This window comes from Natator depressus, chromosome 16 (genome assembly GCF_965152275.1).
Source record: "Natator depressus isolate rNatDep1 chromosome 16, rNatDep2.hap1, whole genome shotgun sequence".
Classification (NCBI taxonomy): Eukaryota; Metazoa; Chordata; order Testudines; family Cheloniidae; genus Natator; species Natator depressus.
The window spans coordinates 12,299,904-12,324,948 of record NC_134249.1 but is presented as its reverse complement, the minus strand read 5'-3'; positions in this window follow the sequence as shown (position 1 = coordinate 12,324,948).

Genomic DNA, 25,045 nt, shown 5'->3' with positions numbered 1-25,045 from the left:
AACAGCTCAGAAGCAATTTGCCATTTAGATGCAATATTTGGAAGTTTTACTGCTATTATTCCGTAACCTTGCACCTGACCAGACAGCAGGATAGGCCAAGCGTGCGGTGCTAGTGCCGTTATTTACAAAACTTGAAGTGGTGGCAAGTGCTGTGGAGTTTTCACGCTCCCTTCCTTTTCTGATGAGCTGGTTCTGGGCGGCATTTGGTAGGGACTATGGCTGAATTCAAGAGGTTCCACTCCTACAGTGGACTACACAGAAATTCACCCACTACTCCAGTTATAATTCCGTTCCAGATGTGTTTGCACTGTTCCACAGTGGGCTTGAGCAGCTAGGAGCCTGGGGACTGGTTCTGTTCCCAGCTCTGCCATGACTCTCTCGGTGATCTTGGGCAAGTTTTCTCTCCCAGTCTGTAACATGGTTTCCCGCACAATCTGTAAAAGCCAGCCTCAATTTCCCCCCCAGTCTGTAAAATGGTAGCAGTCCTAAATGCACATTAACCTTTGAAAAGCACTTAGCGGTCTCCTGATGTCAGGCCATGGATGTGGGCAGTCTGACCTAACGGTTAGAGCCAGGGACACGAGCCAGGCACCATAGAGCAAAGCTGGAGTCAGGAATCAAGCCAACACCAATAACCAAAGCCAGAGGTTGGAGCTGGAGCCAGCCAGTGCCAGGTGTCCCAGAGGGAATGAACAGAACAGGTAATCATCAAGTGATCCATCCCCTGTTGCCCCATTCCCAGTGTACCTGCATGTTTGTACACACACACACACACACACACACACACACACACACTTCCTTGCTTCTACTTCAGCAGTGCTCCAGATGAAGACTGGATGCTGTCCTGTTTGGCTCATCTTTGGATCCATCTGGGCTCTTTAAAAAGGATTGATACTTGTCCTAGAGTGGCTTATTTGGTGCCGTTTGCATCCTTTCCATTCTCCTTAATGCCTGCAGTTACCATCTGGGTCTGTCCATCATTGTGACTGGAGAATTGTAAACATCCAGAAATCTTCTACTTTGGCTCCATTTCAGTATAAACTGGGGTTAGGCATGATCCAAAGCAAACAAGAGCAGTGCAGAGGTGAGTGGTTGTGATTGAGGCTTTATTTGGAAGATAGCTGGGGCTGGAATATTATCCAAAAGCTAAGGTCCCTTCCCACTTAATTTGTAGGTTTGTAACAGTAGAGATGACTTGTTAGTTCAACCTTGACAGCTTTTATTTGACAATCGATGTATTGTCCTTGGAAATTAAATAATGGGGGACCAGCAATGCCTCATTTATTTTTAAGGGTATGAAAGGACACTGACCATCATTTAGTAGAGATGCAAAGTGATTCCTATAAACAGATGCATGGATAGAAACAATTTGATACCCCAGCAGGCTAGGAAACCCTCCTAAGCTATGTCCAGGGTGGTGCGTCAAACAGAAGTGACAGTTTCTTCAGGCAGCTGTAATAAGCCACGCTGTGCTGGACTTTGGTGAAAAGAAACAGCACAGTATTCTCCATGGTAGGAACACCATTGTCAGTGACAGGGCCCGTGTCTCCTTTCACAATGATTCTAGATCAGTGTAATTTCATTGGGCAATCTTGGTTTAAACTGGTGTGTATGCGACGTGAGTTGGGCTCCATATGGAATTGGAGGAATCACAATAGAAATTTTCTATATGGGATTTGTAGGATAGCTACTAATGGCTCGGAAGACCGTGGGTTTCCCAGTTAGCCCAAGGCAACAACCAACAACAAAGAGCTAATATTGTGACCTCCCGGCAGAGACTATTCTCTGGAGCTGAAGTATTCACACTGAGCCTAACACCCCAGCTCCATCACCATTCAGCAGACAGCCAAATGAAAGAGAAGTCACTTGAATGCAGTTCCAATTCTTATAGCCCATGTTAATGATCCCTTCCATTTTTCCACCTTTCCCCCCTGTCATTTGCTATGGGACTCTGGAGGGAACTTAATCTTGCTGCCTACGCGGTTAGATTTATTATTAAAACATCTGAATCTGGAGAATAAGCATTTAGCAAAGTTGTCCTTCCCTCCGTTAGGCTGTGTTCTGCCATTGCCCTACATATCTCTGACTTTCTTAAATTAAACAAGAGGTATGGGTTAGTTGGCTCCTTTGGAGAAATCTGTATTTTGCCATCCATGAAATTGTGGCATCATGTGGCTAGATTTCCACATGCCCAAGAGGAAGGGGTTAAGGAAGAGGGGAACATGTGACAGAGAAGCAAAGGGTTGATATTCTTCGTGTGAGAGAGAAAGCAGAGGAAAAAACCCGAAGAAGCTGCAAATTAGCTAATTTGCGGGGGGGTTGGGGGGGTGGAGGGGGGGAGGTTCATTAGTGACAGAATGAAAGTCAGTTTGAGATGTGGACCACTTGTACTCTCATCCTTGCTCAGACAATGCACATCAAATGGATGACTTGATCCCTGATCAATAGGTAGAGACGGATTAAAGCACAGCTATTTTCATTAAAAATAAAACAAAAGACCTGACTATCGGGGGACTGGATGGCTGTGGGATACAGGGCTGTACAGATTATATTTCAAGGTCACTGGTCTGACTATGCACTAGGTCAGCAGTGACTGAAAGTCCTTCTACCTTGCTGTTTAGCAATCAATGCGAGAAGAGTGGGTGGGCTAAATACAGCGCCGAACAGACATCATCCCAACTGCCACCTTTTGACAGACATGCCAAGATCTAGGGGAAGGATGATCATGTGGTTGAAGCACTGGATTGGATCTCAGAAGAACTTATGTCAGCTCCTGGCTTTGCCACAGAATTTTGGTGCAACCTAGGGCAAATCGTTTATGCTCTCGGTGCCCCAGGACTCCATCTGTAAAATGCGGATACTATTGCCCGACCTACCAGGGATGCTTGAGGGTGAATTCATTCATATTGGTGACATGCTCAGATGATGGAGGGTCATGGAAGTAGCTATCTAGATAGGTCTAAACAGTGTTTAAACAATCCCTTCAGCTTCAGAAATGATCCCTACAGCTTTCAGATTGGACAGTAGAGAAATATTCCTTGATGCTACCCTTCTTGTACCCTCTTCTGCAGCTAACTGGAAGACCTCAGTCTCTCAGGCCATCAAGTGGTCACCTCCTCCCAGCACTAAATTCACTTAAAAACAAAAACGAGTAGAGCAAAGCAACAACTAAATTTCATAACATCAGCAAATTGTGCACGGGACGAGTCTATGCCTCAAACTCTTACACAAGAATCTAATCAAGGCATTTCCGATAAACACAGAAAATTGATAGCAGAACATGCCTCAGTTTGGACAGCTGAGATATCCCCTCACTCTGAAGAGAGGGTTTGCATCGCTGCAGAGAGCTGCACATTGTCCCCGGACCTCTGGGTTCACAAACATTTACAGAATTGCTTTACATTTTTTGTAAACAAGGGGCCAAATTCAGCCAGAGTATAGATGGGCACCCCCTCACCCCCCTCCAAAAACCACACACACAAACTCTCCTTACAACGTGCATGAAAATCAAGGTGGAATAAATAATAAATGGACACAAATCAGATGTCAAGAATTATAACATTCATAAGCCAGTCGGAGAACACTTCAATCTCTCTGGTCACGCAATCAGAGACATGAAGGTCGCTATCTTACAACAAAAAAACTTCAAATCCAGAGTCCAGCGAGAAACTGCTGAACTGGAATTCATTTGCAAATTGGATACTATTAATTTAGGCTTAAATAGAGACTGGGAGTGGCTAAGTCATTATGCAAGGTAGCCTATTTCCCCTTGTTTTTTCCTACCACCCCCCCCGGCCTTCTGGTTAAACTTGGATTTATGCTGGAAGTGGCCCACCTTGATTGTCATGCACATTGTGGGGAGAGTGGTCAGTTTGGATGAGCTATTGCCAGCAGGAGAGTGAGTTTGTGTGTGTGTGGGGGCGGGGGGGAAGGGGGGGTGAGAAAACCTGGATTTGTGCTGGAAATGGCCCACCTTGATTTTCATGCACGTTGTAAGGAGAGTGGTCACTTTGGATAGGCTATTACCAGCAGGAGAGTGAGTTTGTGTGTGTATGGGGGTGGGGGGTGAGAAAACCTGTATTTGTGCTGGAAATGGCCCACCTTGATTTTCATGCACGTTGTAAGGAGAGTTTGTGTGTGTGGTTTTTGGAGGGGGGTGAGGGGGTGAGAGAACCTGGATTCCTGCAGGAAATGGCCCACCTTGATTATCATACACATTGTGAAGAGAGTGCTCACTTTGGATGGGCTATTACCAGCAAGAGAGTGAGTTTGTCTGTGGGGGGGCGGAGGGTGAGAAAACCTGGATTGGTGCTGGAAATGGCCCATCTTGATGATCACTTTAGATAAGCTATTACCAGGTGGGAGGAGGTATTGTTTCATGGTGTCTGTGTATATAATAATGTATTCTGCAATTTCCACAGTATGCATCCGATGAAGTGAGCTGTAGCTCACAAAAGCTCATGCTCAAATAAATTGGTTAGTCTCTAAGGTGCCACAAGTCCTCTTTTTCTCATTATGCAAGGTAACCTATTTCCCCTTGTCCCCCCCCACCCCCGTTCCTCAGACGTTCTTGTTAAACCCTGGATTTGTGCTGGAAATGGCCCATCTTGATTATCACACACATTGTAAGGAGAGTGATCACTTTAGATAAGCTATTACCAGCAGGAGAGTGGGGTGGGGGGAGAGAAAACCTTTTGTAGTGATAAACACCCATTGTTTCATGGTTTGTGTGTATAAAAACATCTTCCGTATTTTCCACAGTATGCATCCGATGAAGTGAGCTGTAGCTCACGAAAGCTTATGCTCAAATAAATTGGTTAGTCTCTAAGGTACCACAAGTCCTCCTTTTCTTTTTGCGAATACAGACTAACACGGCTGTTACTCTGAAACCTGTGTGGGGAAGGGAAACAATGGTCCTACCCCCCGCCCCTTTGTTCTTTTAAAAAAAGAACGGTGTCACGCGTGCAGAGCAGGGGAAGGCTTGCACTTTCTGAATTGACAGTCTCCATAGCATCTAGCCACCCTCATCTTAGGCCTGGCCCTTGAGTTGTTGACTGTACCTTGATGTCTCAAATTAGTGTTTTTAATAGCAGTGTGTTAATAACATGAGCCACGACAGGATCAAGGAGGTAACCGATACATTAGAACGGTGCTGGTGAAGGAGCCCTCCTGTTCAGCTCATTAACGTAAGTGGAAGTCTGTCTCTCAGGACTCGACTAGACTCACGCACGCAGCAGGCTAATGGGGCTACTCTTCTATCTGGGCCAGTTAATCTGCACAGGAGCGGCTGCTCTGCACTATGTTAAGCAGAGCCTTATTAAGGAGAATTTTAATAAAGGGCTGATTTGTAAACATAGCTGACCCAGGCCTCATTTATAACTTAAGGAGTGCACTCTGTCTGTCTCTCCTGGCTGCTAAACTTTCAAAAGGCCATTTGTGGTAATACATTACAGCCAAATCTCAATGGAGTTTCCTAGAATACTTCCTATGGACTTTCTCTAGAAACTAAATGGAACTATCCACATTGCTGTAGCTTATGAAATCCCTCTAGGATTTCCAGCAGACACTACGGAAGCAAAAAAGCATTAAAAAAAAAATTCCCTGTTTCCTCTCTGCCCAACTTGGAGGCATTTTCCCCTCTCTGGGGAGGCTCTGGAATTTCTGAGTCAGAGCCATCTCAGACCGTCGTGCAAGGAGTATTTGTTGATGTAGGTTTACATGTTTGGACAAGCAAACTCCAAAAGGGACATTAAATAATGAAAGGATTTTGTGCAAACACAGAAGGGCCACGTTCTGTCCTGATTGATATCCCGAGTGATCCCTTAAATGCAGCCTCCTAGGTCAAGGAGGGAAGAGGGTGTGTGTGTGTGTAACTCAGCACAGAATCTGGCCTGCTGTAGTTAGCTTCTGGGTTAAATCTAGATTCACGGTGAAACCCTTACAAGGTCTTAGCACCGTGTGAAAAACGCTCACCACGTGCCCACCCCATTGAAAAAAAGTCTAGTCTGTGCTAGATGATGTCTGTCGGCATCCAAGAAACATCACTACAGCTGCCCAAACTGTTGCTAGTCTAAGTAGAGAGGCAAAAGGACGGTGTGGGATATCGAGAAATCAGCTTAGAACTGGCCTCTCCAGAGTAGGGTTGAGGAATGTTAGGAGGAAATCAAGAGGTAAGATTTCCGCACAGGTATTGTCCGTGCTGTTCCTGCTTACTGGACACAGAGGGTTCCTCTTGGTAGTGAAATGTTGCTGTTCCTCAGCATTACATTCATTCAAACCCCTGGCTCGTTTCACAGGTTCAGAAGGGAAACACACAGCAGTCTTTGCTGCCTGTGGAGATATTTTGCAGCCACTGCAGGGAAAAAAATGAAGAAAATAAATAAAAGTCTCTTACCACAATGAAGAAATTTATGCTTGGGATGATTGGTCCAAGTGTTTTCTGTACGTGTGACAATTTCGCTCTGGAGCTGGAGCCTCACCTAGTGTAAAGCATTTTGGCTTCATTGTTATTAATATACCCTGATTTGCACAGACTGAGAATCTGGCCCATTTCATTGGGAAAAACGATGTTTACCAGTCATCTGGCATCCAATCTCCAACTACACGTGGAAATACCAGTTCCTGCAGACCACTGGCTTCACTTGCAGTTCTGAGAGAGATCAGTTATTTTGGAGGGGGGAGAGGGAGGAGGGAAAATCCTCATCTGGTGTGACTCAGCAGAGCTCAGCTGAAGTCCATAGAAATAAGCTGATTTACACCAGCTGAGGATCTAGCTCTTGATTTACAAAGCTTGCAAACTGAATGTTTTGTGCAGGAGGAACACCCCCCCCCCCAGTCTGTCCCTAACAAACCTGAACGGCATATGCTTCAAAGAAGGGCAAATCCGAGTTCTGATTTCACTATTTTCCCCTAATGTAGTTCCATTACATTGGCAACTTCTTTTCTTGGTTTATGTAACCCGCATGGCTTCAGCTGACCTGGTTACGTCCAGTGGACTTGTGTAATTAAGGCAAGCGGGGTGTGAATTATGTCTCTTTATTCGGTGATCTTTTAAAGGCATCATTTGCAGCAGGATGGATAGATGGATGGTTGAGCACAGGTTGGAAAGTCAGAGCATTCAAAAAGGGAAGTAGGATCGTATGGAGAAGTGGTAATTGTTATTAATTGATCTATTACCAGATTAGAGGTGCATTAGTGACCTGTGCCACTTACACAGTGCACCAAACAGCGCCAAGATCCTAGTAAAGTAATAAGGTTAAAATAATAATTAAATGGTGCAAAACTTAGCCCACCAAGGTGCAACAGTGTCAGCAAGAGTCCTGATCATGGAGGGGCACTTTAGCTAGTTAATGTGAGCTCAATGGCAGCGTATCAGGTTACATTATAAAGATGGAGAGAGGTGGTGTTATAATATAAATGATTGCTCCTAGGCATGCCAAGTGTTTCATATAGGTGATACTTTGGGCTATGTATATAAAGCCAGAGCTGATCAAACAGCCCCAAATTGCTCTGTTAATTTTCATGACCAAATCAAACCTCCTCTGAAGTTTTTGAAGGGTTTGGGCAACTTTGATCCTTTTTAAACAAACTTTGCTGATTGCAGGGTGCACTCTGACTCTAGTGCTAAGTGTATCATATTGTACCTTAACATGTAGGGCAGGGACCTGCCAGACATTGCACATGGCCCCCGGGAAGTGAATCTCATTGACAGTGCTATCAGAATAAGTCAATCATCTCCACAGCTTCTGCATTTCTGGAGTCTAATTGAAAGTGACAAAATACCTAGAGCTTTGCAGTGTTTCTGGATGCACTGGAATTAACGAGTGCCGGAAACCAGAGGCGAAACGAGTAGTCCGAGATCTCCAGCCAAGCTTTGTGTAGTTAGGGGTAGGGAAAGGATCTGGTCCAAGTACTTGGAGAGCCCATTCCTTACTAGTCACAGTGGACCTGATTCTACTGTAAAACTGGCTTCAGTGGAACCACGCCGGTGGTATTACACCAGTATACAGCTTATTTAACTGGGATCAAAACCAACCTTTAGGCCTTTCCCAAGGACTGGAAAAGCCAATGTCTTTCAAATGAAGCCACCCTATGCACTGCAAAGCCATGCAGATGCCGGGAGCTTTGGTGTTGAAAGTCCTCGCACAATATGCAGCAGGATGTGCAAGGTTGGTGTACTCACCGCAAGGGGATGTGCAAGCAAAGGGTTAGTCTTCCACACCAAGCATTAGAAAGTCTGAACTCCTGTGTGCCTGCTCCTTTAGCCTCCCCGCACCTTGTGCTCGGTCTAAAGGGGCAGAGTCTGACAACATATAGCTTATGGGTGACCCTCTTCATGTTATGGTGCTTAGGAGAGCACAGAGCGCTTTGGCTTTATTCCTGCTTCTAGACAGCCTTGTTTTTATTAATGAAATATTGGTCTCCCCGGCACTTCCTGTCCTGCTCATCTCATTTTACATTGGGTTTATACTGTAGCATTCTGTGCCTGCACCCAGGGCTTGACCGTGCAATGCTTGCTGGCATTCACTGGCTAAAACTTAATATTCCCTCTTCTGATCCTCTGCACACTGAAATTCAGATAGAGGAAATACACGTTATGGCATGTACAATTAACCTACAGTACTCTCTGCAGCAGGAGAGCACTGATGCCAATAACTAGCTAGGATGAAAGTTACAAGGACTACCACTGTTTCTGGGTATATACACTGATCACAAGAAACAGTCAGAAAGAAATTCCTCCTTCCTCACCTCCCTCTTATGATATGCTATTTCCATCTTCCCCTGAAGCATCTAGTAGGAAATTTTTAAAGAAGGTCTAAGAGATTTATTAGCACTGGGTAGTACCTACGGACTGCAATCATAGACCAGGGCTCCATGGCGCTAAGCGCAAGCTCACTATCTGAAAGTCAACAGGACTTGTGCTCCTAAATCTCTTAGGTGCTTTTGAAAATCTTCCCCCTGCTGTTTTCCCATGCTCAAAACAAGACACCAGCCTAGAAGGACCACAGCTCTGTTCCAGAATGGCCCTATGTTCTCTGGTATATTAATGATTCTCACTAACAAGGTCTGCTGCTGACAAGGAGGGACAGTTTCCTGCACATAACCTCACTTCCTGGCACACGCCGTCAAGCAGCGCCCAGTCATGGAGGTCCGGGGGAGAAAGCATTTCTGAATAAAACCATTTGTAACCCCAGACGCTTGGCACCAGCTTTACATCAAGAGGCAGTTCTGAGAACAGCCAAAGACTAGATACCATCAGACGGAAAAAAGACCATTTTACCTACTTTTTGGCTCTTAACCTTGAGCCACTCCTGTTGATCCACTGAAAAAATTCAATAAGTCTTAAGTTGTATTCACCTGAGACAGACAGCAAAGAAATTAAATATTTTGGCATTTGACCAACTGCCCATTTACACCAAAATGGATGCCAGTGAAATAACCTTTTCTCCCCTTAAGAAAGCTCTCCAAGCTGATTATACAAAGCACACACAAAAAAAGTTGTATTAATGGATCACTCTGAATGACAACCCAGCCCAGTTCAGGGGAGAAAACATGAACCTTATTTAGCAAGTATTTGGCTGGAGATAACACACAATCGCGCCAGAGACCAGTGTAGCTTGCTCTGCTGCCCGGGCTCAGCTGTCTTCCGTCTAACACTGGTTTAGTGCATAATTAAGACAATGTCTAGGAGATCTAAAGCAAGTACCTACGTCCAGGGGGGCACTCCTAGATCTAGTTATCATCATGTCACCACATGAAGTCTCTCTTTCCAAACCAACACCCCTGTGATGCAGATAGTTGGGTGACAAAGAGCCCAATCTTGCAAGGTGCTGAGAACTCAAACTCCCACTGACTTCAATGGGGATCAGAGGGGCTCAGCTCATTGTCGGGGGTGCTCTGTGCCTCACAGCACCTGGTCCAAAGTGCATTGCCATTCAGAATTAACAGCCAGTGAGATTCTTTATGGGCCAATCCAATAAACAGACAGAGGATTGTTATTTTGTCCCGCCTCAAATATTTGTAGTGCTATTGAAAGATTCTGCTGCCAGGCTGATTGCCCGGGAATATTTATTTTTTCAGTTTACACAGTGAGCCGATCACCATTCTCTAGGCAATGCAGAATAATGCTAAAATTTACAGTGCAACAGTGCTCTGGAAATAGCATATTAGAAGGAGGAGGGGAAAAAAAAGAAAAGGGGATTATGGAAAGAATCCCATATTAGAAGTCTCTGTTTAATTCACCCCCCCTTTCGGAAAATCCTGAATGTACAGACAAGCATTACAGAGGGCTCAGGTTATTGATAGAATACCACCTAGTTTTTATATAGCGCTTTTCATCTATACATCTCAAAACACTTTGTGAAGGAGGTCAGCATCATTATCTCCATATTTATAGATGAGGAATCTGAGACACGGAGCGTATGCCTACACAGCTAAGAAAAACCCGTGGCTGGCCCATGCCAGTTAACTCAGGCTGCAGGGCAGTTTCATTGCTGTGTAGACTTCTGGGATTGGGCTGCACCCCCGGCTCTGGGGCACTGTGGCTGGGAGGGTCTCCAAGCTCAGGCTCCAGCCCAAGCCCAGATGTCTACCCAGCAATGAAACAGTTCCACAGCCCAAGTCGACTGGCATGGGCCAGCTGCAGATTTTTCTTTGCTATGTAAACATACCCTCGGAGGGAACGGACTTTTCCTACTGGGTAATCTTGGGTGATGGCCAAGCCACGTACTGAATGAAGATCTCTTCAGTCTCCATGCAATGCCCTATCCTCCAAACCACATAGCCTCAATCGTAGATTATGATCTGGCCACTCTGAGACACCTGCCTGGCCCTACATTTGGTGGGCCCAGATGTGGAAGATATCTTCTGCACAGGGAATGCTTGGGTGGTGCAGAGTTTCTCCAGTGGCTCCGATGCCACCCCGCACCTGTGGCTGCCAGTGCCCAGCATACGGTCAGGAGAAATGGAGGCATGGTCCAGGATCGCCTGCCCTCGATCAATCTGTGGAAGCCACAAGGGTTTCCTGGAGCCATTTACAGCTGGCAAAATTTAGAGCAGCCCTAGGGTTACTTTCTTCCATTTCTACCATAGAAAAGCACTTCTGGATACACAGGGCTGAAAGGTGCTATAAAGAGTCAAGATGGGTAAGGTGGCGTACACTGGGCCTCTTTACACTAAAGCTGATTCTAGTTTGGGCCTTACTGATGCACCTTACTGATGTGTAAGGGAGCCTGAGAGGCTGTATCTTACATGCCAAGCTGCTGTGCCTCTCTTTAAGTAAGTTACGCCAGCTAAGGTAACTGACATAAAGAGGATCACCTTGCCCCCCCCGCTCTTCATCTACAACTGTGGCTTTGTAACTGGCCAGGGCAAGGTTATCTCAAAAGTGTTATAAGGAAGACAGTGCAGTTTGTGTCCACACGGCAGCCTGACACTTAAATCAAGTTTGCATACCCATACCTACCATGCCACCTCATTGTGTTTGCATCAGTGCACGCTATAACCCTCTGGGCTGCTATCCCCTATCTCCTCAACAGGGGCAGAGTGCCTGGGGACATGCCCAGTATGAGTAGCACGTGGGGCAATGCGGTCTTGGCATCACAAATCCTTCCACTAACTCCCGGTCAGCAGCTTATGCCAGTTTAAGGCCTTGGTCCTTATTTTCAAACCAATTCATGGATGAAGCCCTAGCTACACCAAAGACAAAGTTTCGATCTATGAACCACCGTGACCGCTGTGCTCCTTTGGGACAATGCAGATCACAAAGCTAAGGACAAAGCACATGAGAGCCAGGGACACAGCATTCTCAGTTGAGAAGCTCCATCTGTGGAATGAACTATCAGAGGAGATCAGAGTCTGACCACCTTCAGAGTCTGACCACCTCCATCTGTGGAATGAACTATCAGAGGAGATCAGAGTCTGACCAATCCAGAGTCTGACCACCTTCAGGAAATGCTGCAAAACCTTCCTCTTTCAAAAGTCTTTCCCCCACAGCAAGAATGACACTCACTGACATCCCTTTCTGCTCCATAATCCCTACCAGGAACAATAATAAAAGCTACATCCTCTCCCAAGCAGAGTTTAGACTCTGGAAAGGTAGAGATGCCAGGCACACTATGGAATCTAATAGGAACCTGGCTATTTCTTCTACATGGAAGGTGCTCATATGTCAGGGTTTGATACTGCCACCCATTACCGTAAGGTAGATAACATGACCAACAATGTAAGATAAAATAACTATATTCTAGTTTGGGGAGATCAGAGTCTGACCACCTTCAGAGTCTGACCACCTCCATCTGTGGAATGAACTATCAGAGGAGATCAGAGTCTGACCAATCCAGAGTCTGACCACCTTCAGGAAATGCTGCAAAACCTTCCTCTTTCAAAAGTCTTTCCCCCACAGCAAGAATGACACTCACTGACATCCCTTTCTGCTCCATAATCCCTACCAGGAACAATAATAAAAGCTACATCCTCTCCCAAGCAGAGTTTAGACTCTGGAAAGGTAGAGATGCCAGGCACACTATGGAATCTAATAGGAACCTGGCTATTTCTTCTACATGGAAGGTGCTCATATGTCAGGGTTTGATACTGCCACCCATTACCGTAAGGTAGATAACATGACCAACAATGTAAGATAAAATAACTATATTCTAGTTTGGGGCCCTAACAGGGGACAAATGCTGCCAGCTGCCACATTGTTACGGAGCATTAACTATGTGTTCTGCAGACACAAGCCATGGAAGAGCCAGACACATTATGAACTGGCTATGAACTTGGCTGAAAGATGTAGAGTAGATATAGCCTTGGACTCCCATACACAATCAGCAGAGTGACTGTAAATCGGTTTGAATAAATATGAGGTCTGCTTTACCCATTGTCTCTGAACTGGGTCTGGAATTGTTAAGCTAATTGACTATAAAGGTGGAATTTAGACATTCAAAGGCAAATTTTTTTAAAGAGGCCTCAACCTGACTTCTAATTTTGCACCTGCAATCAATTGTGGGTGCAAATCATAGAAATTAGATGCACAAATACCTGCTGTGCAATGCAAGCAAATAGATGCTTAAACACTATCATTGGTGCCAGCCATTGATTGCAAGCCACAGAATGAGAAGTTGTCAGAAAAACAAAACAAAAAACCCAAATGCAGTCCTCAGAAAACTATTGCCTTTAATCCTTGAGTAAATTCTGTTTTTTCCCCAGATAAAATTAGCCATGTTATTTACAATGTTTTGTGTAGCTGGAAAAAATATAGGTAGAGCTAAAAAAAAAAAAAGGGGGGGGAGGGGTAAATAAAATTATGTTTTTTCAGGATTAGATAAAAGAAAATGCCTATAAGTGTAGAAGTCCACAAGCAGAGTGGAGTGTGTGGAGTGCTCAGCAAGAAGCCAGGCAGCTGATCACACCCGGTAAATTATTATTTGGGTTGAAAATCTCCAGGAATTGACTAAGCATCAGCTACTCTGAGACAAGAGCTTTTGCCAAGCCTGATAAGATTGAAATCAGCCTGTGGTTATTTACATCCCTGGCATTTCCATACTTACTATCCCACTTTGACATTTCAGCAGTTGACCTGCTGCTCATAGCAATAGACAGCTGAAGCAAAGGGACTAACTGGAGGATTGGGGGGGTGACATGATGCAATGCAGTCAGTTTAAGTGGTCTTTGATCAATAGCAGTCACTGCTGCGGCAGTGGAGTTTGTTTATCTTGAATGCCAGGGGGTGTTTTACCACTTCTGTAGGTTTAAAATGGGGGAAAAAATATTCCATGCCACAGTGAACTCTTTCAAGTCCACAGGGAAACTTGCAAGAGGCGGGAGGCAATGTGTAGCTTAGCTAAAGGAGCGAGGGACTCCTGGGCTCTCTTCCCAGCTCAGCTACCAACTCTCTGCATGACCTTGAGCAATTCACTTAACTTTTCTGAGCCTCAGGGTGCCCATCTGTAAATTAGATTGGGCAGAGAGGGTGGGGCTGATTGGGAGAATGCATCAGCTGATCTGGGGGGAAATGCAGTTTCTTAGAATTTAAAGATTAGTATCAACAGAATACAACAATAAATGATAATTTTTAAAAATTGTGTCTTCATCAAAACTAGCATGAGAAGAAAGTTGACGGCAGCAGCAATTCCTCATGGATCAGTTTTGTCTTGATCTTTGTGTGTAATGTTTTTGATGCGGTGAGACTGTTTCATGGGATCAGACAAGCTCACACTTCCTCAGAGGAATTGACTGTATCTCCATGATCCAGACTGCATGGCATTTAACCTTCCCAGCCCGAGTTTAAACGGGTGGGGTGTTTCTGAATAGCTGGTTTATAGGTAACTTCCACTTTTCTAACTTCTTGCATGTAGTGTCATACTTAGAGTGTGTATCTTGCTTGGAAACTAACTGATTAATTCTGGGCAGACCTAGTGCACAGATGACTGCCTGAGCTATAACATTTAGAAGGCAGATACATGAATTGTACAAAACAAAATGTTAGCTTCACAGAACAGAAAGAGCAAATTCAATAATCTCACAACAAAAGACGCATACCAAAGAGCTAAAGCAAAGGGGCCCATTGCATTGATCACTGGACTAAGATTTAAGCGTGGATTCTATTCTGAGCTCTGCCACCGACCTGCTGTGTGACCTTGGGAAAGTCATTTCACCCTCCCTCTGTGCCTCTATTTCCACTCTCATGTTTAAGGTGTTTTGTCTATTTACGTTGTAAACTGTTTGGGACAGGGACCGTGTTTGTATAGTGCCTAGCCCAATGGTCCCCTGCTCTCAATTTGAGTCTCTAGTTGCTATTGTAATACAACTAATAATAAAATGAGCAAAGCAAGAAACTGAATCATCAGGAGCCCGTCAATAAGACATTGGTCTGCAAGTCAGGAATCCAGGTTTGTATGCCTGGTTCTTCTGCTGGATGACCTTGGGCAAGTCAGTTCACCTCGTTATCACCCTCCTGAAGATGTGGAAACTGAGGCACAATGATACTGACCAACCTTTCGTAAAATACTTCAAGATATAATATTAAAAACCACAATAGCATGGCTATGTACTTTTCAGAACTCAGACATGAGTCAACAAGAGGGAAGACTCAGAAATGTTTTTCACTGCTCCAGAACAGTAACAAATACTTTCATCTCTTAAATTTTAGGAATGACTGTCTCACCTCTGAATTACTCAGGAGATAATGCTGCTAGTTACTTTCTTAGAAACAATATGTAGTCAAATTATCACACACAGCATGAAACATGATGTCTGGCAAAAACAATGCAAAAGGAAGGTGCTTATTTTATAGAAGATTTCATCTTTGTAGTCAATGACTTTGTAACATGGTTTGAGTGCAACTTACCTGTGAATTGAACCATTTGCAATTAACTTAGTTCGGCTAGTAACCAATGGATATTAAATTCATCCATCAAAAGCATTTCCTTATGTAGAGCATCAAGAGTTTAATCTTGGGCCTGAACAACAGTACCAGACGGTTTTATTTATCGAATCAAGTCACACTGTGTAAGTGTCAAAGGCAAGATTTAAAAATAAGGTTTTAAGACTATCAGAAGAAATTGGAGAATTCCAGGTACAAATAGAAAAACACAGGCTGTCTGTCACATGGCTAGCAGGAGAGAGAAATGCAATCTACAGTAACAATGTTCCTTTCCCTTTATTTTCACTTTGCACTTCAGCTGCAATTGCCAGCATTGTGGGTGGCAGCTGTACACAGGCTCAGTACTAAAGGCAAACCCAACAATGTCTCAAGCCTTCCAAATCCCATGCCATTGGCCCGGCTCATCCAAATGCTCTGTTCTTGTTAGCCATCTAATGACTTAAGTGCGCTGCAGAGCAGCTAGCTCTGCAATCTGCTGATTGCATAAGGGACTTATGTGATATAGCGGCCACCTTGGACACCATCAAAGGTTGGACTGAATCAGGAACCTCCAGAGCTGAAAGCATGAGCGTAGCTTGTGCTAAAAAGCCAGGGTCTGCACCAGGGAGCTGAAACAGATTCAAATCCTTTGTGAGTCAGGGACCAAAGGGGGATGCAAAGAACACACGGAGAGGTGGGTTGCAGCCGCAGGTCACAGATGGAGGGGAATGGGAGAGTCGGGCTGCACGGTATGCGCTTTGGGGTTATGGGACCAGGCGTCAGTCAACCGGTTTGGAGAAAAATAAGACGATCAGGACAGATCACAAACCCATCTAAACCATTTCTGAGGTAAGATAGCAGTTTGATGGTGTTGAAGATTAGGACAGGAGGTCACCTCCTGAGGGTGAGGCACTTACCTCATACATTCCTCTCTGGGCAACACCAATCCTGGGTCTGGAGTACAGGGTGCAGGCCTCCAGCTATGCTTCTTAGTGAGCGTGCCCCCATCCAGGGGATATAAAGCAGTTCAAACATAAGGAAAATATGCCTGCTGCCTTCGAAAGGTCAAGCCCTCTTCCTCATGCAACAGCAGTCTTTCAGTCCCCTCAGGCAGTGAGGGATCCTGTTCTCCTGCATGGCTAAAGGCCGAGGCTTGGTCCTGTGGGTTACATCAGAAAAAGCCACAGACTGGCCCAACTTCTTCCTCAGAGGCCTCAGGCAGGCAGTCGTCTCAAGCGGTACATCAGTTAATGACGCAGGGCCTCAGCCTAGGGGGTCCTAGTTCTGTTTGTTTCAAAGCGTTTCTCCCAACTGTGTCAGTTCCTCCCTGTTAAGGGCCTGCCGAAGGCCACAGGTGTGGCAGGTTGGGCTGATTGTGACCATTGGACTTCTTTAACCCCTTCTTGACTGGTGTGGTGGCGTCATCTGCCCTAACACAGGTGGGCTTATCACCAATATCCTTTTCCTTTCTCCGGTGCCCCGGAACATCTCAGGATCTGCGGGGCCACCGAGCAGAAGCACAGCCGCTGTCATTAAACGGTCAGCCTTTCGTAACAAGTCACCACACCGTGGTAGCGGCGTTACTGCAGTTAGGCCCTATGCTAAATAAAGGGAGAAAGTCAGATGGCTCAGGTGCATGTGGTAGCTTTGTTATCTTCTAATTGATGGCCACCGTTTCAAAATGAACGAAAAGAGAGGTTCTTGCAGTACTTCAAGGCCAACAGGAAGTCCCTAAAATCTCAAAGGTGAGGCTGTTCCTGTGAAATTTCCACTCCAATATGGAGGATGGAAGATATTTGGATACAGCTTTGGCCTGAGCATATGTACTTGAGGAGTCTCTCTTTCACTGAACCTTTTGTGGCTCCCCCATCATGCACTGCAACTCTTCGTTAAGTGGGTCAATTTTGCCAGGACCCAATCCCATAAAGTCTCTCTCTTTGTATTGCAGGTTTTGGCGTTTGGTAATGTGCATAATTTTCAATTCCTTATCTGTTTTCCCCAGACAGGTGACCCAGAGTTATTAGCACAGTTTATATCATTAAGCACAAGGCTGGGATTATACAGTGGCTGCACAAGACCATATGTGGAATTGAGATCTCTTGAGTCCTTAAACTTCACCCGCTAATTAACTTCCCTGGGTCTGATCTTCTATCTCCAGATCCAGTTAGTCTAGACTTTGATAAAGGAGCAGGTAACCTCCTCCATCATGTAAGCAAAGACCATCAAAAGCAGCTACACACAGCAAGGGAAGGGGAAATATCACACTGACACAGACAGAGCCACTGAGCACGTAGCAGGATGGCAGAAACCCATTTCACAAGTGTATGGTGTAAAAATCTGTTTAGCAACATCCGGCTAATTTAGGGGAAGAAAACCATGTTCAGGCCCGGAGAGGTAGGGCTGGAGAAAAACTTTGATCAGGAGGGGGTGGGTGAGGTTCTGTGGCCTGCAACATGAGGGAGGTCAGACTAGATGATCATATGTAATGGTCCCTTCTGGCCTTAAAGTCTATGACCTCTCTGAAACTGTAAACAGGGGCGAGTGAAAGTGAAAGTAGACTGAAAGAATAGGGGCTCCAAAGCGAAAGCTGGTCCTGTACTTAAATATATCTGCAAAGAATTCTCCAGCTTCCAGGAATGATGCTTCTCTCCATTGTTACTTGGTGCTGAGCTGAGAATGTGTGACATTGCCCCTGTGCTCAGTGTGATGAGAATTAAAGAGGGGTCCAATCTGCATTGGCAACATTCTGAACAGCAGAGAAAAGTGGATTTATTTCCCTCCCTTGCTATGTGTTAATCTCTTCAGTACCAAGTGACATAGTGGATACGTCCAGAAAATACACCGTGTTCCACTTCCTTAGAGCTGAGTGATATGCCTTGTGTCTGGGAAACACACTAACAACACCTTCTAGATGGCTAGTCCCGTCACAGCTAAGAGATGTACCAGTTTCATCGAGGATAGAAATACATATCCTTGTTATAATCTTGACCAGGACTTTGGAGAAACAAAACCAACTCCTCCTGTAGACCCCGGGGAATCCATTCCAGCTGTGGAATGAGCCCAATGCATGCTGGGACAGGACTTCAGGATTTTAGTGAGGGCTGTGATAATAGCAGTGCTTTGCAGACATGATCAGTAAAGTGCACAGGTATCTCACTAGAATCTCAGGCCCAGATTTTCAGCTGGTGTAAATGGTCATACCTCCACAAAAGTCAATGGACCCACGCCCATTTATCCCACCTGAAGCTGGGGTCCTAAGCACTTTGGCTTAAGGGGCTCCCAACAAAACCGTCTGAACTATCTATGGTATTTCTAAGGCTTAGTGTTATAACAGTAGTATCTTTTCCACTACCTGGATGCTTATCCTCTCCCTGCTAACCGATGTACCAGCATTGTTTGGAAAACAAACAACTTCAGCACGGTTGGAAGTGGTGTCCCACGCGCACAGAGAAGTGTTTGAGAGAGCATTCGCATGCCCTTTAAAAGCAAAGGGACAAGGACATGGGACTCCTTGTGAGAGGGCATAAAGAGAATTCTGCGCTGGATGAGCCCACCTTCAAAGAGAGCCACAAGTGGATGCTTCTCTTTCTTCTTTCCCCAGTTGCCGCTGGCTTGTGAATTCGCTGCAGCAAGTTGTGGCTGATTTATTTATATGAAAGCTCCTGGCCCCTGCGTAGACAAGCAGAGATAGTTGGCAGTGACAGAAGGAGCATACAAACCAATCACCGCTGTGCGAGGGTAATAGATGTGTGCTAAATATACAGACACACAGCGCTCGGCTCAGTTGAAGATGGACACACACCAGAGAGATGGGTTCTTTTTTTTTTTTCATTCCTCTTTCTAAAGTTAAACCTGTTTTTATGAATAAAAAATAAATAAAAACCTGTTTTTTTGCCCTAGGCATGTTTCTGCTGATATTCCTTAGAAGGCCTCTCAGTGATTCACTTAACTGTTGTGAATGTAATTAGGAAATAAAAACAAAAAAAGCCAAACAAACAACTAAAAAGGAAACCACAAGGCTTTGCAGGAGCCTCAGAGCTGGTTCCCCTGAACATCTGAAGTACCAGCTGCTGCCATTAGGTTTTGTTACTGTTTGGTTTGTAGTCATGAGTGAGCAAGAACGGCCTGACTTATTTTGTTGCTTTTCTTTTACTTATTTGATAACTTTATCTTTTAAAAAAGTCACTGGGATATAATAGCTCTTATACCTGTCTTAGGTGTCAGTATTTGATAGATAGATTCTGCTACCTACCTACCTCCCCACACAAGTGCCTCTCACCTGTTGAAAATAATAAATATTTTATTTAAAAGAACTTTGTAAGTTAATTTCCATGGATTGTTGCAAAATTCTTCATCCACATCATAGTGCACAATATTGTGATAGTCTCCATCTTTAAGTAGCTGGTAGTACTAGGAAATAGCTGGTACATGTTTATACAGCCTAGGGGCATCTCTCTGAATACGCTCCATTTTCATTTTAAAACAAACAGTAGATTCTCTAGCTGTTATGGCTGCAATCTCAGAAATGTAAGCCAAGTGTAAGTGATGCAGGTATGTCTATGTGGGGCTGCAGAGAGACTGGATCAACAGCTCTGAGAAGTGCGAACTGCCCCATTCCTCTCAGCTGAGGGGTTAGTTCAGATGTCTAAGTGATGGTGATGTAAATGTCAACACTGTTAACTATTTTATTCCTAAGGCGAAACAGGAGAGGGTAGCTCACTGATCGGCACCTTCCAATGTGAGTAATGTCTCATTCTGGTGACCCGAGCGTGTGGCATTTGAGAGATACCACCACTTATTTCCCTCTTCCCAGGCTTCAGATCCTGAGCTGGAACATCCACAGCGCTATTTTTGGCATGCTAGTGCAAGCCTTGCTACCATAAGTCTATCCATTCAGGCTGCAAGATTCCCTCCCAGCAGCTGTGTAGACTAACCTTGAGCATGGGTGGAGCTTATTTTGTGGGTGGAGCTTAGGAGGGTACCACCTTTTTTTTAATTTGCCAGTCTGACGCCTGTAATAACCAGCTGTTTTGTGTTCTAGCTCCAGTGCCTGAATGTCCGATGGAGCTCCACCGACTTCAACAGAGCTATGACCGTTTACACCAGCTGAGGATCTCACCCCTAAGGCCCACCTCTATATGCGGGGTGAGAAATGTTGGTTTGCTGGCTTGAACTACCCACATGATAATGGCTGAGGTTCCGAAAATGGGTAACTCACCCCCCCTCCCTCCCCGATCCGTCCTTTCATCCGGACCAGCTTGCACCTGTAACATCACCAGCCCCTAGAACACCTGTGTCCCGAGCCTCCAACTCAAATTATGGCAACATAGTAAGAGGGAAAGTTTAGCTGTAGCAAACAGGGCATTTACTCCAGTAGTTTTCAACCTGTGGTCCATAGACCCCGGAGTGTCCGTAGACTACGTCTCAGATTTCCAAAGAGCTCTGTCCCGCCATTCAAAATGTTTTAGAGGTCTGCAAATGAAGAAAAAGTTGAAAACCACTGATTTACTCCATTGCCCTCAAGTACAAACGGACTGGCTATTTATTTATTGCCACCAGGACATGGGTAACACCAATGCTCAGTTAGCATATGGAGCAGTAGCCAGAGTATATGCCCATCTGGCAAGCTCAGCTCATTGCATGTCATCTGCAGGGGAGCACTCCAGGACTAGATAGTCTAAGCCTGGCGTCTGTGGCAGGAAAACCCTGAAAGGCTGGGACACACGCTCCTCAGAGTTGCTATGTGATAGTGTGGTCCTGAGCGACAGCTGTTTGTGCCGTCAAAGAGTCTCCTTGTTCTGGATCACCTCGTGCCGGCTGAACGTTCTAGTGCTTGCCCCATGGACGCTGATTGCAACGGGCTGGGTGTTTTATCTGCTCTGGCGCTCATGGTGTGTGGCTGACACATTGAAAACTCTAGCTCTGGCAGGATGCATTTCATTCGTCATACAGAGCAAATGCTGACACCGTTCCAGTCTGGGCTTGCAACGTGGTTGCCTCTGCGGAGCTGATGATTGAAGCCGTGGCACGTTCACCAAGGTGCATCTCTCTCTCTCGCTTCCCCAGCTCCCTCCTTGCTCGCTCTGCTCGCGTCTCACTCTGAAAGCAACGAGCATCCCTGCCTCCTCTGGCTGTCAGTTTAAAATCTCACTCCTCGAGATGCTCAAAGGCAGGTGACAAAGGAAGCCCCCTTTTGGAAATCGGCACAGCGGCCTCTATCAGACTTGCCGTGGTGACAGAGCAGATCAGACACAATCAAAAGACTGTAGCACTTCAAGGCTTGGAAATGTACCAACCTTGGGAACGGGGAGAGGCCTAGAAATAATGGTGTTGAAAGGACTAAGCTGCCTTGTTGTACAGCACTCATTGGAACAGACTAGTTTTAAAGCAATTTGCATAATTTAGCCACTACACTCTTAGAATAGCAAATTAACCGTTCGTGTTAGTACTCTGCCAATCCACACCTATAGCCCATTACATTTAACAACAAACTTGCCAGATGGGCTGCAGCCCAATCCCACAATAAACCCTCCGCATCAGTTATTCTTTCTCCTGAATTTTATATTTCTGTTTTACAAAGCACAATTTCTATTTTCTCATTAGCAGGAATGATGCTAAATTAATTCCAGGTGTTACTTTACACACTGGGTACTCAATTCTACTCTCAGCTATATTGCTGTCAATATAGACTAAATCCATTGTGCTCTCACTTACCCCGGTCTAAATCCAGAGTAACTATGTTCTGTAAACAGTTACTGAATTATAAATCTGGAGTACCTCTATTCTGCTCTCAATTACTCCAGTATAAATCTGGAGTAAACCCCAATGAAGAAAAAAAAATTATACTCTAGATTTAAGTTGGTGTAAATGGGAGCAGAGTTTGGTGCTGGAGCTGAAAAGTTACACCAGCTCGTAGGAAGGATTCACTAGGGATACCAGCACCTTGCACAAGGGTCATTTCAGTAAACAAAGGAACATGCTGCTAATTGCAGGGAATATCATACCACATGGCTTCATCTGCAAAGCCATTCAGAAGGAATGATCAATATTTTATAAATACGTTAAGGTGGTAATAAAAGATGCATGATGTGATGTGTAGGTAGGAAGCCCTTCTCAGAGGGAAATGCAGAAATTATAGCAAACCTTGACATGCTAAATTTATGCAGCTTGATGAAGGAGGTTTCAGACTTTTCCAGGGAGGACTCTCATAAGAATTCATTAAAGGAACACTGTCAAATAATTTACGTCTAAAATCTGATCTACCATTAAGTAAGTGTCTGGGTCAGATTTCCTCTGTTTTTTGCTCACAGTATGTTTGAGTTCACTAAAAGAAACACATCCTCATCTCTGCTGCTCCTTCTGTACCCCCTGGAAATTGCACCATTTGTGCAGGGCCTACACAAAAACAGATGTTCATTCGGCACTCTTGAGTTCTGCTTATCCCAAGAGGTCAGGACTGAGTCACGTTTGTGGGCACCGTGGAACAAGCCAGCACTGTCACTGTTCTGTGCTTCAATAACTTCCCTTTCCATGGTGCTTAAAATAAGGCTTAGATCCTCAGCTGGTATAATTCCATTGGTTATGCTGATTTACACCAGCTGTAGGTCTGGCTCTTCATGTGCCACTCTTCTGAGGTGCTTAAAACGCCAGAAAACCTTGGTTATCTGGACTCTGGCTTTCTGGTGCTCTAACGTGAATTCTTGCCCTGACCTACCTCTGTTGAGATGTGTGATATGCTACCAAAAGCAACACGTAATGCTCTGTTTGCACCAGATTGTTTGCAGCTCTAACATCCACCTCTCGCCTCCAGAGACTGGGGAAAAAGGAGATTGAACAGTCTCCCAAAACTGCAGGCCAAATGTCCATGAAGAAGCTGGAGTTAAAAGAGCTGCAGAATACAGAGTGCAGCAAGCCTGTGCATCAGTGAAAAGCTTGTAATGGACTCCAGACATTTGCCTTTGTGCAATGTGCAGATGTCTTCGCAGGGCAAATGTACCCAGAGACCAGCAGGCAGTTGCTAGAAGGGAAGGACTGCTGGAAAGGGAGAGAAAACAGACTGGTTCAGAGGCATATGTGGTGTAACTCCACTGAGGCAAATGGGATAGATTTTGCCTACCGTGTGAATTAGGTCAGCCATAGCATAGCACGCTAGTTACTTCTCACAGGGTGGCCCTGATGTGATCCTGTGAATTAGAGCCCCACAGCAGGACAGAGATCCAGCAGGTCCCACAGGACCAGCTGCCAGAATAGTGGGAGCAGGATAAAAAAAATCAAGAAACAACGCAGGAGCGGGTAGGAATAGGAGTGGGTGTTGCAGGGCGGGACGGGAGCTGGATTGAAAAAATAGTCCTGCACAGAGCTCTGTTGTGAATCTGTTTTGGGTGGGAAGGCCTCATAAAGTAGACAGAGTTTTGGGGTTTAACTAGCTCTATTGCAATGAGCTATTTCATTTCACAGGGACTGGGCAGCTATTTTCCTTTGGATTCTTTTCCCATTGATTTTGTTCACGGTCCCTGAGTTTAGCTTTGAATTTCAGGACCAAATACCCCTTTCTCCAAAAAATGTCATAAAGCGACTCTGTGCCCAGGTCAGCATTTTTCATTATTTCCACCCAAAAATGAAGGTAAACATGCTTGAATCCTGGGTTAGTTGCACCCACCTCAACAACATTCACATCTAGGATTTGGGCGGGAACTTGAAACCAGGTTACAGTTTTGCCTACTTCCAGATCTCGTTACCAAAGATTCTTGAAACAGATGTAGCTTTAACCCTACCATCAGGATGAAAAGTCTAAATCTCAAAAAATTCTCCAAAAATTGTGCAAACTGATAATCCATTTTTTTTTAAGATTGGGTCAATCAAAATGTTTTGTGTCTGCTTCAACCTTTTAAAATATTTAACCTTTTTTAAAATGACAAAGCAGCTAGCATTTCTCAACAAAACGTCATCCTGAACCAAAACAATGAAACTTTGTTTTTAAAATGTTGAAATGGGGATATTTCCGCTTTCTTACGCATTTTATCACAATACTTGCATTTAAACACTGGCTGGGTTTACCTGGACCCTTTTCTAATTTAAAGAAGTCTTCAGCTTAACATATATATACATATATATATATATATATAAATGTACGGTAATTCTGGGACTAAAATGTGTGTCATCCCTAGAAATGAGGCACATTTGAGAGGTATGTTCTAGTTATTTCTTAGCGTTTGAGAGACTCTTATTTCCTATTCTAAGGTAGGGGGAAAGGACAGTGACTTCATTATCACGTTGCGGTTTTTATTGGCAAATGGTGATTTTTTTAATGGTGGTGCTATGCATGGTACCCTCCCAGGAACACAGTTTGGGATTTGTATATGTTTTTCTCTCAGGAAGATATCCTGAAGGCCCTAAAGGTGCTGCTGGAGTGTATCCTTTGCAGGATTAACTAACTTGAAGCTTGGCTGCGAGAACGGCAGGGCAGCCTAAGAGACCCCTTGATGAAGCTGGGATAATGCTGACCAGGTATTAAATTCATGCAAAACACACCCACCAAAGAGATTAGAAATTGAGTCACTGAACCAGGAAAAGTGCTGAGGAACAGAAAAGGCAGATCAGGAAGAGAAAGAAAGAGAGAGAGAGAGAACACCCCTACAATGGGGCTACTGGAATGTTTCAGAATTTCTCTGTCTATAAATAATT